This window comes from Triticum dicoccoides, chromosome 7A, assembly GCF_002162155.2.
Source record: "Triticum dicoccoides isolate Atlit2015 ecotype Zavitan chromosome 7A, WEW_v2.0, whole genome shotgun sequence".
Taxonomy (NCBI): domain Eukaryota; kingdom Viridiplantae; phylum Streptophyta; class Magnoliopsida; order Poales; family Poaceae; genus Triticum; species Triticum dicoccoides.
The window spans coordinates 71,431,287-71,447,411 of NC_041392.1; positions in this window are offsets into that span (position 1 = coordinate 71,431,287).

A 16,125-nucleotide genomic window follows, 5' to 3' on the forward strand; every position below is an offset into this window, starting at 1 on the left:
CCCCTGCCTTGTGACCTCCTCGTAGAGCCCCCGACGTGCACTCCAAGTCTTCTGGGCTTCTTTCCTTCCAAAAATGAGTTCCGTGAAGTTTCAGGTCAATTGGACTCCGTTTGATTTTCCTTTTCTTCGAAACCCTAAAACAGGATAAAAACAGAAACTGGCATTGGGCTATGGGTTAGTAGGTTAGTCCCAAAAATGATATAAAAGTGTATAATAAAGCCCATAAATATTCAGAACAGTAGGTAATATAGCATGGAGAAATCAAAAATTATAGATACGTTGGAGACGTATCAACAAACTTCACATCTCCTCACTCCAGTTTGTCCTGTTCTTTGTTCAGGCGTTCGTCGAAGAAAAGTTGCATACTTCTTCAGAGAATTCAATTGTTCAAATTCCTCAACTGAAGAAAATGGCTGAGGTAAGAAGCCATAGAAAGGAGGAAAGAGGGATGAGGTCAACACAACGTTTGAGATCCCTGATGATATATATGCTGGGTACTGCACACCTCCTGAGGAAGATAGAAATCAGCGCAAGGTGCGCATTCAGAAGATAGAGAGGAGATGGGCTAGAGAGTGGAGGGAGTACAGATATGTCACTCCCAAATACATGAAGAAATTCGCACTCAATCCTCCATGCCCAAGACCTCCATTGGCACCTGGCCAAATAGCTGATCCCACCAGCCTCAAGCGTGGTGAGGATTATCCTGATGAATGGGCCAAGCGCCAAGCCAAGTTGGCTAAACAAGCCAAAGAAGCTGTGAGGAAATTCAACGAAGACTCTGCTGCTGCTGCTGCTGCTGTCGCTGAGGCCTCTGTCAAGCCTAAGAAGGCCATGTCAAAGAAGCCTGCGCACAAGCCACATGCTTCACCTTCAGTGGTTTCAAGGCCAAGCTCCTCAGCAATGCCCTCACGGCCAGAATCTTCAAAGCCATCAAGGCCAACTTCTCATGTTGCTCCTGTTCCTCCCAAACCCTCAGCTCCTCACAAGTCCTCAGCTGCTCCGACAAAGTCCTCTGCACCTGTGCATCTCGCCACATGTCAAAGGACCACATGCGTCTCAATTGCCTCAGGAGCTTCAGCTAGTTCCTCAGCTGCACCAACTTCTTCAACAGGACCCTCTCTACTGAAGAAAAAGGCCACTGCTGGACGAGGTCCTCGCCCTAGTCCTCAGAAGAAGCAGGTCGCCTTCCAAGTGCCGTCTGAAGAAGACGAAGCTGATGATGATGAACTTGCTGAAATCATCAGAGATAGGCAAGTCAGGTCCGCTAGAGCCAAGGGAACAGATGTGCCACTACTTTTGGATCCAAAGTTGATCCTCGAATACATTGATGTTTGGCACAAGGACCCCAACACTCCCATGCCTAACTTCAACCTGACTCCTGGCCAAAGTCACATGCTGACCCACTTCATACAAGAAGAAAAATGGAAATATGAGAAGGCCAGGCAGATCAAGAAAGCGCAGTACAAGAAGGAGCACTATCTGAAGAAAAACATTATCTCTATGACAACTGAAGAACTTGTCGCTTTTCAAACTGAGATCAAGAAACTCAGTGATGAATTTGATGCATACCGCACTGACTGTCTTAGAGTCAAGGTGCGCTTTGTGAAACTTGCGGATCACTTCACCTCAAATGATGCAGCCCGAACACAACAGGAAGTTCCTCAGGCTGAAGCATCTGCTCAGCCGACTGAAGAACATGCCAGGACCGCTGATGAAAATTAGGCTGCAGAAGAAAATGTGAGTTCCAGGGCTGATGACTGCATACCAGCCGCTGAAGAAATTTCCAGGGCATCCACTAGTGGTGCGCCTGAAGAATATGAAGAAATCAGGGCAACTGCATCAGTTGTGCCTGAAGAAAATCAACCAGATTCCTTTGCTCCTCCTGCGCCAACACCAACTCCGATCCTCCCATCTGCATCAGATGTGAAGAAAACCAAGGTTGTAGAGCTTGCAGCAGTGAAGAAAAGGAAAGCATCAGCTACTTCAGATTCTTCAGCTCCGAAGAAGATGAAGCCTTTGACCAGCTTGTTTGAAAATCCCATTGATGTTGTTCCTCTCTCTACCATGCCATCAAAGGACCTTGTTCCTTTTGATGAAGAATATGTGATCCCCAACGGATCTGATGAAGAAACTCCTTCTGCTGTTTCGTCAGAGCAGTTGGATGAAGAAATTGAAGTGGATGAGATCCCTTCAACACCTGTCATTTCCTCGACTCTGCCTCAGTTCACTGCTGAAGAGGCTAGTGTTGAAGAAATGGAAGATGAAGATGTGTACGTTGGCTGCTCCACACCAGTGATGAGTGATGAATTCTAGGAAAGTCAGCATCCAAACTCTCCAATATTCACACCATTGCAGAAAATACCTCAGTCCCCTACACAAACTGTTCAAATGGGCTCTGAAGAAACTCACCCCACTTCATCTGTACATGAAGAAATTCCATCCACTAGTACTAAAGAAACTGCTGCTGCTGAACATCTGAAGACGCAGACTGCCACTGAAGAGGAACCAGAAATTCCTCAGCCTGAAGAACCTGTGATTGAGATTCTTGAGGTCGTGATGCAACTCACTGATACACCTCTACCCAAGCCAAAGGATCCATTCTCCAGGAAGCAAAAATTCAAGGCTGATGATTTCTTCGGCGAGCACATACTCTTCACAGACTACAACCCTTATGACTCCGCTCGCATTAGGAAGAGGCGTTTCTGGACAACCAGCCAAGCCAATTTCTATTCCTCAGTGTTGTTCAACAAAAACAAAATCTTCTACCATGAGCACATTCCTCACGCGGATATGGAATCTCTACCATGCTTCATGCCAGTCCTCAATGTTCTTCATGATGCTGGACTGTTAAATTTCTGCTCTGACATCTGTGATTGGAATGAAGAACTGATTCTTCAATTTTATGCGACGCTGCACATCACAGGAGCTTCTGAAGATGTCAATTCATGGGTGCTGAACTGGATGTCTGAGAACACTCACTACACAACACCAGCTACTGAATTTCTTCGTGCCTTACCACTCAGTCCGCCCATTGAAGAAGCTCGTTGCATTTACAGTGAATCTGAGCTTACAAATCACTACATGCAAGTTCTGATGAAACCTTTGAAGCCAGGTCAGGCCCCACGAACGAAATTCCTCATGAAGGTATTACTATATGTTCCCAGAACTGTCTATCGCATTCTAACGAGGACAATGAGTCCCATCAAAGGCCATGGCTCATCTGATGAGGAAATTGTTTGCATCATGAAGAATCTGGTATTCAATATTGTTCATGGCATTCCTGTCAATTATCATGATTTCTTCATGAGGACTCTGGCAAATGTTGCACTTTCTCCGTTTGAGCTGAAGCCTTATGCACCTTGGATTATGAGATTCCTCAGGACAAGGTCTTCACTCAACTACAAAGCTGATTTTCAGAATCACCTCAGCTACTTGCCCCCGATTGAAGTCCTCAAGCGGACCTATTCCTTAGTTGATGAAAAGGGCAAGGCACCAGCTGTTATAGATGAAGACATTCGTCCATTGGATGGACAGTTTTGCAAAGCTGCATCTTATTCCACCAATGATGACTCTGCCACACATGACTCTGCCAATGCACCCAAGTCTACTCCTCAAGCCACTTCTTCTCATGTGATGACTGATCGTGAGCTTCTGCTTAGTCTTCACCAGAAGGTGGATCAAAATCATAAATGGGTTAAGCGCTAGTTTGGTTCATTTCTTCACAACATGACTGCTACGCACAATGTAGTGAAGAAAAACCATTACTACCTCCATGAAGTTTTCGGTCGCACCTGGGCCATTCTATCACATCTGTATGGTGAAGAAGATCTCAAGAAAATGGGTCTCAAGGAAGATTTTGACTGGTCTGCACCTCCAACGAAGAAATTCAAGAAGGTCAAGGTTCCTTCTTTGGTGTCCAGCTCATATTCTTCATCACGCGATACCGTCGAGTACAAAGACTTGGACGACACTGCGGTAGGCCCTTCCACGACAAACGACCCCAACAACGCTGGCGCTCCTTCATCATCTTGATATTCTTCAAGGGCGTTAGTCCTCATATTCGATCCTTTTGGTCATTTGATGACAAAGGGGGAGAATTTTGAGCTAGTCTTCAAGCGGGTCTTTATATATGGGCATTTTTTTGTTAAGTTACAACTCTCGTTCTTCTGAGACTTTATTGGATCGAGTTGTAAACTTAAACCCGATGGTGCTCTGATACTTTTGATATGTTTTTCTACATGCTTATTCCTCATATATGCTAATGCATGCATGCTGAATTACATCAGTCACCATATTTCATCATGCATTTGAAATTCTTTGTTGTGATATGTCAAATGCGTGTATGAATTACAAGATATAGGGGGAGATCTCCATGATTCTACTCTTCAAGTGTGCAATGCTTCAAAAGCAAATACCTCACCATGCACATATTCAGGGGGAGTTCTACTATATCTTGCAATCAAATTCCTCAATATCAGTATTTACACTTCATATGTTTATCCCCATTGAAAACTTAACCTATATTGTCATCAATCACCAAAAAGGGGGAGATTGTAAGTGCATCTAGTGCCCCTTAGTGATTTTGGTGTATTGAAGACTTATAGGTTAAGGGACTAATGCGTTTGTGAGTGTAAACAGGTCTATAAGTCTATGAGGAGTTTGATATTTACAGAGAAAGTCGACCCCTAAAAATGAAGTTCTTCGACTGAAGACTTTGAAAGTGAAGAAATCTGTGTGACCTTGAAGACTAGGTATTCATTAGAGGAACATGAAGCATGAAGACTTTTGTTTTTGTAGTTTCATTTTCTCTTTCTTGAGTCATAGGAGACACCGTACTGTTAAAGGGGGTTGAGGAAATACTAAGGAAAAATTTCCATGTGATGCTCAACTCAAATCCTACACCTACCAATCCCTTCAAGTGAAGCCATTGGAAATCTCATACAGTTCAGTCATATTCTTCTGTGACAGAGATGAAGTTATTCTGGTCTCTGAGGAATTTGTTGTGACTGAGGAGTTAGGAATTCGCGAGTGCGGATTACCTACACAATGAGGAACATGATAGCCCTGAGGATTTCGCCACTCAAAATTCCGACCGTTGCTATGTTATGCGCCAGCTGTCCCAAAATATCTATCCACCTAACGGTCTTATCATTGAAGGGCATTTATGTCTTATCATGTCGGGCTGCTCCATAGGCTATAAATAGCCGCCCCCTACAACCACTAGCTGGTTGGCTTCTTCGAGAGAAACTGACACTTGTCATTTGAGAGCATCCCATCCTCCGAGGACTTTGAGCGAAAATCATCAAGTGATGAAAACCCAAACCCAAACACCTAAAAACCCCAAGTGATTGAGCATCACTGAAGAGATTGATCTTGCGTGGATCCGACGCTTGTTACCTTTGAAGACTATGCTTCTTCCAGACGGTTAGGCGTCATGGTATAGAGCATCCAAGAGGAATTGTGGATCGCTGAGTGACCAAGTTTGTGAATGTTCGAAAGTCACCTGAAGACTTACCATGAGTGATTGGGCGAGGTCTGTGTGACCTTAGCTCAAGGGGAATACGGTGAGGACTGAGTGTCCTGAGCTGCGTGTTCAGGACTAGGTGTCCGGGACTGTGTGTCCTCAGGTTTAAATACCTAGCCTCCCTAACCAGACGTACAACTGAGACAGCAGTTGGAACTGGTCTACCAAATCATTGTCTTCACCAAGATTACTGGTTCTAATTTCTCAACTCTTTCATTTCCTCATAACTGTGTTGTGTGCTTGTTCATATATGTGTTTGAAGACTTTGACTAAAGATTTTCTCAATTTCCCCAGTTCAATTTCTTCAGTTTGTTTGTCTTCATCCTATGTTATCCTGTGCTTACGTTCTCTGTACTCTGTGCTTGTCTCCATTACATCATGATGACTATGCTTGTGCTCTTTTATGTTTACTTTTGAGTACTTATTCCGCTGCTAGTAGTTCTTCGCTAAGGAATTTCCTCACCTGCAAATTCCTAAGTGAAGAATTCATAAAAATCGCCTATTCACCCCCCTCTAGTCGATATAATGCACTTTCAGCATGGTGCCCCCATGGTTGGTTTTGGTAATTGATGACAATCCCTATGGACTAATGGTTGCCTTAAGTTATATTTGAAGGGTTTGTACATAGGCTTTGCTTGAGGACCATTTGTTGGTTTCAAGGTTATAAGAAGGAGATTAAGTATTGAGCAATGTGCTATTCAAGGGTTTATCCAAAGATTGGCCATGTGAAATTGAGCCAATTGCAAGCATGTATTGAAGACAAAGATTATGTGAACATTCATGTTTACCTTGAAGACATCATCCTAATGAAGAGAGTTGGAAAGATGCAAGGTTGATCAAGACTAAGTACAAAGACGGATTCAAGTTGATCAACACACAAAGCCTAGAAGATGTACCGAGTGGGATCAAGTGATCTCATGGTATGGTAAGCATTGTCCATTACGCTTTTGTGTACTGACCTTCTCTACGAGATTTCTTTGTGGGCTTAGGTTTGTTTCCATGGGCATGCATCAAAAGGAAGATATCATATAACCCATGGAGCATGGCATCAAATGGTGACCATCATCGAGATTGTGATGTGCAAGTTCAAGTAGAGCATCACAGAGAGATCATGCTTGAAGCTTGCCATCCATTGTGGTGACAATGGACATGTCAAGATATGTCGAAGAGAGGCTCACCCATAGTAGAGTATGGGGGGGCAATCTACTAGTCTTCATTGAGTAAGTGCAATTGCTACTTCTTGAGCTTGCGTTGGTTTTTCCCTTGAAGAGGAAAGGGTGATGCAGCAAACTAGAGATGAGTATTTCCCTCAGTTGAGAACCAAGGTATCAATCCAGTAGGAGAAACACACAAGTCACCAGTGGTTGCACGCACACAAACAAACAAATACTTGCACCTAAAGAGATAAATGGGTTGTCAATCCCTTCACGGTTACTTGCAAGGATGAGATCTGATAGAGATAGGTATAAAAGATAAATAAAAGTGCAAAATAAAGTAAATGTAAATAAATTGCAGCAAGGTATTTTTGGGTTTTTGGTTCTATAGATATGAAAATAATATGATAAAAGATAGACCCGGGGCCATAGTTTTCACTAGAGGCTTCTCTCTTGAAAAATGCTTACGATGGATAAATAAATTACTATTGAGCAATCGATAGAAAAGAGCAAAGTTATGAAGATATCTAAGGCAATGATCATGAATATAGGCATCATTGTAGGAGATATGCCCTAGAGGCAATAATAAATGTTATTGATTATGTCCCTGTTCATAATTATGTTTATGTTACATGCTATAACTGCTATGGTTCTTGAGTCTACAATAACACAAGGCTCGGAGGAAGACTAATATGCATGTGTGGAATAATAAACGGTAATAAGTATTCCTAGTCTGGCTTGTAGACTAGCTCAAGTGTTGCATGATGATTCTGTTTTCCTGATCATAGGCATGTCTATGCCAGCAACTTTGAGGGCACAATGTTAGGAGAACATTTGTGTTGAATCGACCCAAATTGATGCTATGCTATGAGATACATTCGTCACAAGTTAATGGTTAATAACACAAAGATGGCTAATGTTTGCATAATTCCTTAGACCATGAGGGTATCGAGTTTCTTCATACTTGCTTCATGAACTTTGGGATTTGTTAAACGTCATCCGTAAATGGGTGGCTATTACAGTGGATTGCGGGTTCATGAAAAGTATGTCAAGTAACTTGATAGCTCAAGATTGGGATTTTCTCGTCCGACGATGGAGAGATATCTCTGGTCCCTCTCGGTGTTACGGTATCCATCATCGTCTGGCCAGATACATTGTGATTTGATAACTGGGATGCCGGAACACAGAAACGAGAAAAGAGAACAATACCGGTAACAAGGTAACTACCATACTAAACAAGTTGTTGATTCACGGGGATGTCAATAAATCTCACCTTGAGTATTTGTAACATATCGTGAAGCAACAGGAATAGCACAGGGCAACTGGAGGTTCACTCGAATATTCATTCGTGTGGGTATAGGGGTCAATATGGGTGTCCATGGCTCCGATGTTGATCATTGATCAGAAAGAGTTCCGGTCATGTCTATACTTCACCGAACCTATAGGGTCACACGCTTAAGGTTCTTCTATCTACTGAATACTTGACACGGAGTCTGAGAAAAATTCACCGAAAAAGTTTCAGAGACAACAGAAGAGTTCCGGAGAGAGAACAGCGAAATAGTTTCGTAAAACCGAAAATATGTTTCGGGTATTCCATTAAGTCAAATTGGTTCCGGGACATGCGTGATAATTCTTGGAGGGTGCCAAAATTATTCTGGAAACTTTTGGAATTTCCCGAGATAAAAACCGGAAATGTTCTGGAGCTGCCGGAACCACTTCAGATGCTTTTCGCTGATGCAAATCACTAATACGGCATTGTTCCGGATGCATTGAAAATTATTTTGGTGGATACTGGAAATGTTCTAAGCCCACATAAATATCTTCAGTTCGAACGGACGCTAAAAAATGTCGTCGTGAATAGTGAAAGTGCTTTTTGGATACTTTTTGGAAAGCCACTTTTTTGGGCTTTGCTCAAAAGATCTAAGGGATGACTTGGTGGATGGAATGAAAGAAATATGCCCTAGAGGCAATAATAAAGTTGTTATTTTATATTTCCTTATTCATCATAAAGGTTTATTATTCATGCTAGAATTGTATTGATCGGAAACTTAAATACATGTGTGAATACATAAACAAACACCATGTCCCTAGTGAGCCTCTACTTGACTAGCTCGTTGATCAAAGATGGTTAAGGTTTCCTAACCATTGACATGAGTTGTCATTTGATAACGAGATCACATCATTAGGAGAATTATGTGATGGACAAGACCCATCCATTAGCTTAGCATAATGATCGTTCAATTTTATTGCCATTGCTTACTTAATGTCAAATACATATTCTTTCGACTATGAGATTATGCAAATCCTGGATACTAGAGCAATGCCTTGTGTGCTGATATGTCTCCGTTGTATCTATAATTTTTGATTGTTCATGCCAATATTATACAACTTTCACATAGTTTTGGCAACATTTTATATGATTTATTTGGACTAACCTATTGATCCAGTGTCAGTTCCTATTTGTTGCCTGTTTTTGTTTCACAGAAAATCCATATCAAACGAAGTCCAAATGAAATAAAAATTTACGAATAATTATTTTGGAATATATGTGATTTTGGGAGGTGGAATCAATGTAAATGGGGGCCCACAGCCCCCAAGATACACCAGGGCACGCCGGGGGGTGCCAGGCGCGCCCAGGTGTCTAATGCCCTCCTCGGAAGGCGGTTGGGGCCCTTCTTTTGGTGCAAGAAAGATAATTTATGGACATAAATCGTGTAAAAATTCAGTGCAATCGGAGTTACAGATCTCTGGGAATTCAAGAAACGGTGAAGGGCCAGATCTCGGGAATGCGAAACAGAAGAGAATAGAGAGGGAGATCCAATCTCGGAGGGGCTCCCGCCCCTCCGCCGCCATGGAGGCCATGGACCAGAGGGGGAACTCTCCTCCCGTCTAGGGGGGAGGCCAAGGAAGAAGAAGAAGGAGGGGGCTCTCTCCCCCTCTCTCCCGGTGGCGCCGGAGTGCCACCGGGCCAAGGATCGTGACGGCGATCTACATCAACAATCTTGCTACCGTCATCACCAAATTTATCCCCCTCTATGCAGTGGTGTAGCACCTCTTCTCCCTGCTGTAATATCTACTTAAACATGGTGCTCAACTCCATATATTATTTCGCAATGATCTATGGTTATCCTATGATGTTTGAGTAGATCCGTTTTGGCCGATGGGTTAATCGTGATCTTGGTTGGTATGATTGTATATTTCATTTATGGTTCTGTCCTATGGTGCCCTCTGTCTTGCACAAACGTGGGGGGTCCTCGCTGTAGGGTGTTGCAATTTGTCTATGGTTCTCTTATGGTGGGTTGCGAGAGTGACAGAAGCTTAAACCCGAGTAAGTGGGTTATGGCGTATGGGAGTAAAGAGGACTTGATACTTAATGCTATGGTTGGGTTTCACGACCTTAATGACCTTTAGTAGTTGTAGATGCTTGCTAGAGTTCCAATCGTAAATGCATATGATCCAAGTAGAGAAAGTATGTTAGCTCATGCCTTTCCCTCATATAAAATTGCAAGAATGATTAGCGGTACTTGTTACCGATTACCTTGGGACAAATGACTTTCTTGTTGACAAAAGCTATCCACTTTTATTTCCTTGCAATTTATTCATAGTTTTATTCTCGCAAAGTACTCGTACTTTTATTCTTGCAATATAGTTTCGTACTTGTTCTAGGTAAAGCAAACGTCAAGTGTGCATAGAGTTGTATCGGTGGTCGTCAGAACTTGAGGGAATATTTGTTCTGCCTTTAGATCCTCGTTGGGTTCGAGACTCTTATTTATCAAAGAAGGCTACAAATGGTCCCCTATACTTGTGGGTTATCAAGACCTTTTTCTGGCACCGTTGCCGGGGAGCAATAGCGTGGGGTGAATATTCTCATGTGTGCTTGTTTGCTTTATCACTAAGTAGTTTTTATTTCATGTTCTAAGTTGTTCTCTATCTTTAGTTATGGATATGGAACACGAAACACAAAAATAATTAGTGGTACTTGCTACTCATGGAGACGGGGAACCTCCTAAAACCCTCGATGCTCGTTATGTGAAAAATATTATGCTATACTTTGATAATCCTGAGAAAACCCCATTCAACTTGACAATGGGAGTAACGCTGGATCAACATGAATACTTTAGGGATTATCGCTTGACTAATAAAGGGAAAATGTTATGGGATCAAATTTATATGTTGCATTGGTATGCTAGGCAATTATGCTTGAGATATGATTATACTTGTTGCTCTAGGCTGAACGCTCCACAACTTCCCTTTTCATGCAAATTTAATGCTAATGAAACCTTGGCTTCTTATGCTAACGGTATATATGATTACTATGATGTGGAACGAATAGAAGAATTTGTTGCTTTTAAGGGTGCTTATGAAATTGAATCTTTGTCTGAAAAGTTTGAAGATTTTGATGATTCAGTTTATAGACCTGAAAATTTTGCTATCCTTAAATATTATTATGATAATTATAAATGCAATTACCATATTGATGTATTTACTGAGAATGTCTCCGCTGTCCAAGAGGAGACTAATATTTTGGAGGAGTCTATGGAAGAAGAAATTGATGAAACTGTGAGCTCATTGGATGGAAAAGATGATGAGGAGAGCGAAGAACAAAAGGATGAAGAGCGGATTAGCTACCCGTGCCCATCTTCTAATGAGAGTAAATCTACAACTCATACATTGTTTAATTTCCCTTCGTCCTTACTGAAGGATGATTGCTATGATCCCGTTGATTCTTTTGAAATATCCCTTTTGATTTACTTGATGTTTGCTATGCTTGTGGCCAAGGTGACAATATGAATTATGTTTATGGAGATGAACTTGCTATAGTTCGTTATATTAAGAATGAAATATTATATATATATATATATATATTTATATGAGGAGGGGGCACCTAGCACACCCCAGACAAATGTTTAGCCGTGTGAGGTACCCCCCCACCACCACCGTTTACACCCTCGGTCATATTTTCGTAGTGCTTAGTCGAAGCCCTATGTGGATCACTTCACATCACCACCACCATGCCGTCGTGCTGACGGAACTCATCTACTACTTCGATGTCTTGCTGCATCAAGAAGGCGAGGGACGTCACTGAGCTGAACGTGTGAAGAACGAGGAGGTGCCGTGCATTCGGTACTTGATCGGTTGAAGCGCGAAGAAGTTCGACTACATCAACCGCATTTAGAAATGCTTCCGTTTACGGTCTACGAGGGTACGTAGACACACTCTCTCCCTCGTTGCTATGCACCTCCATGGATAGATCATTGCGTGTGCGTAGAAAAAAATTTGTTTTCCATGGAATGATTCCCAATAGTGGTATCATGAGCTAGGTCTATGCGTAGATGATATGCACGAGTAGAACACAAAGAGTTGTGGGCGGTGATAGTCATACTGCTTACCACCAACGTCTTATTTTGATTCGGCGGTATTGTGGGATGAAGTGGCCTGGACCAACCTTACATGTCCACGCACATGATACTGGTTCCACCCACAGACATGCAACTAGTTGCATAAAGGTGGCTGCCGGGTGTCTGTTTCTCCTACTTTAGTTGAATCGAATTTGACTGCGGCTGGTCCTTGAAGAAGGTTAAAACATCAAACTTGACGAAACACCATTGTGGTTTTATGCGTAGGTAAGAACAGCTATTGCTAGAAGCCCGTAGCAGCCACGTAAAACTTGCAACTACAAAGTAGAGGACGTCTAACTTGTTTTTGCAGGGTATGTTGTGATGTGATATGGTCAAGACATGATGTGATAAATGTTATTGTATGAGATGATCATGTTTTCTAAGATATCCGACAACTGGCTGGAGCCTTATGGTTGTCTCTTTATTGTATGAAATGCAAACGCCATGTAATTGCTTTACTTTATCAATATGCGTTAGCGATAGTTGTAGAAGCAATATTTGGCGAGACGACCACGACACAACGATGGAGATCAAGGTGTCGAGCCAGTGACGATGGAGATCATGACGATGCTTTGGAGATGGAGATTAAAAGCACAAGATGATGATGGGCATAGCATGTCACATATTTTGATTGCATGATTTGTTTATCTTTTATGCATCTTATTTTGCTTAGAACGACAGTAACATTATAAGATGATCCCTTCACTAAATTTCAAGGTAAAAGTGTTCTCCTTTGAGTATGCACCATTGCTACAGTTCGTCGTGTTGAGACACCACGTGATGATCGGGTGTGATAGACTCCACGTTCACATACAACGGGTGCAAGACAGATTTACACATGCGGAATACTTGGGTTAAACTTGACGAGCCTAGCATGTACATACATGGTCTCGGAACACTGGAGACTGAAAGGTCAAACATGAGTCACATAGTAGATATGATCAACATAGAGATGTTCACCATTGATGACTACCCCATCTCACGTGATGATCGGACATGGGTTAGTTGATTTGGATCATGTATCACTTAGATGACTTGAGGGATGTCTATTTAAGTGGGAGTTCTTTAGTAATATGATTAATTGAACTTAATTTATCATGAACTTAGTCTTAATAGTTTTTGCATATCTATGTTGTAGATCAATAGCTCGCGATATAGCTCCCATATATTTTTGATATGTTCCTAGAGAAAACTAAGTTGAAAGATGATAGTAGCAATAATGCGGAGTGGGTCCATGATTTGAGGATTATCCTTATTGCTGCATAGAAGAATTATGTCCTTGATGCACCGCTAGGTGACAAACCTGTTGTAGGAGCAGATGCAGACGTTATGAACGTGTTTCAAGCTCAATATGATGACTACTTGATAGTTTAGTGCGCCACACTTTACAACTTATAACCGGAACTTCAAAAAACGTTTTGAACGCCATAGAGCATATGAGATGTTCCAAGAAGCTGGAAATTGATATTTTAGATTCATGCCCGTGTCAAGACGTATGAGACCTCTGACAAGTACTTTGCCTACAAGATGAAGGATAATAGCTCAGCCGATGAGCATGTACTCAGAATGTCTGGGTACTACAATCACTTTAATCGAGTGGGAGTTAATATTCCAGATAAGATAGTGATTGACAGAGTTCTCTGGTCACTATATATCACCAAGTTACTAGAACTTCGTGATGAACTATAATATGCAAGGGATGACAAAAACAATTCCCAAGCTCTTCGTGATGCTGAAATCGGCGAAGGTAGAAATCAAGAAAGAGCATCAAGTGTTGATGTTTAACAAGAACACTATTGTGGAACATAGTAATTTCAAAAAATTCCTACGCACATGCAAGATCATGGTGATGCATAGCAACGAGAGGGGAGAATGTCATCTACGTACCCTCATAGACCGTAAGCGGAAGCGCTATGACAACGCGGTTGATGTAGTCTTACGTCTTCACGACCGACCGATCCTCAGTACCGAACGTACGACACCTCCGCGTTCAGCACACGTTCAACTCGGTGACGTCCTGCGAACTCATGATCCAGTAGAGCTTCCAGGAAGAGCTTCGTCAGCACGACGGCGTGGTGACAGTGTTGATGAAGCTACCGACGCAGGGCTTGTCCTAAGCACCGCTACGATATGACCGAGGTGGATTATGGTGGAGGGGGCACCGCACACAGCTAAAAGATCAATGATCAATTGTTGTGTCTCCAATGGGTGCCCCCTCCCCGTATATAAAGGATTGGAGGAGGGGGAGGGGCCGGCCTCCTATGCCGCGCCCCATGAGGAGTCCTACTCCCACCGGGAGTAGGACTCCCCCCTTCCAAGTAGGAGTAGGAGTAGGAGAGGAAGGGAGAGAAGAAGAGAAGGAAAGGGGGGCGCCGCCCCCTCCTTGTCCAATTCGGACTAGAGGGGGAGGGGGCACGCGGCTGCCCTGGACGGCCCTCCTCTTCTTGCACTAAGGCCCATTAGGCCTAATATACTCCCCGGGGGGTTCCGGTAACCCCCGGTACTCCGGTATATGTCCGAAACCTCCCGAAACACTTCCGTGTCCGAACATAGTCGTCCAATATATCGATCTTTACGTATTGACCATTTTAAGACTCCTCGTTATGTCCGTGATCATATCCGGGACTCTGAACTACCTTCGGTACATCAAAACACAAAAACTCATAATACTGATTGTCACAGAACTTTAAGCGAGCGGACCCTACGGGTTCGAGAACTATGTAGACATGACCAAGACATGTCTCCGGTCAATAACCAATAGCGGAACCTGGATGCTCATATTGGTTCCTACATATTCTATGAAGAGCTTTATCGGTCAAACCACATAACAACATACATTGTTCCCTTTGTCATCGGTATGTTACTTGCCCAAGATTCGATCGTCGGTATCTCAATACCTAGTTCAATCTCATTACCAGCAAGTCTCTTTACTCGTTCCTTAAATCATCATCCCGTAACAAACTCATTAGTAACATTGCTTGCAAGGATTATAGTGATGTGCATTACCGAGAGGGCCTAGAGATACCTCTCCGACAATCAGAGTGACAAATCCTATTCTCGATCTATGCCAACTCAACGAACACCATCGGAGACACCTGTAGAGAACCTTTATAATCACCCAATTACATTGTGACGTTTGGTAGCACACAAAGTGTTCTTCCAGTAATCGGGAGTTGCATAATCTCATAGTCGTAGGAACATGTATAAGTCATGAAGAAAGTAATAACAGTAAACTAAACGATCAAGTGCTAAGCTAACGGAATGGGTCATGTAAATCACATCATTCTCCTAATGATGTGATCCCGTTGATAAAATGAAAACTCATGTCTATGGCTAGGAAACTCAACCATCTTTGATCAACGAGCTAGTCAAGTAGATGCATACTAGTGACACTATGTTTGTCTATGTATTCACACATGTATTATGTTTCCGGTTAATACAATTCTAGCATGAAGAATAAACATTTATCATGATATGAGGAAATAAATAATAACTTTATTATTTCCTCTAGGGAATATTTCCTTCAGCCACTCCCGTGAAGAAGCCCAAAGCTGGACCCAAACCTGAAACTGAGTGTTTCTACTGCAAAGGGAATTGTCACTGGAAGCAGAATTGCCCAAAATACTTGCCGGATAAGAAGGATGGCAAAGTGAACAAAGGTATATTTGATATACATGTTATTGATGTGTACCATACTACTATTCATAGTAGCCCCGGGTATTTGATACTGGTTTAGTTGCTAATATTAGTAACTCGAAACATGAGTTGCAGAATAAACATAGACTAGTTAAGCGCGAGGTGACGATGTGTGTTGGAAAGGATTCCTAGGTTGATACGATCACCATCGGACACTCCATCTACCTTCGGAATTAGTGTTGAACTTAAATAAATGTTATTTGGTGTTTGCGTTGAGCATAAATATGATTAGATCATGTTTATTGCAATACATTTATTCATTTATGTAACACCCACGATGCGGCTATATCTCCCACATGTCGGAGCACGACTTAGAGGCATAACCGCATTGTAGGCATGCCGCAAGAGGGGT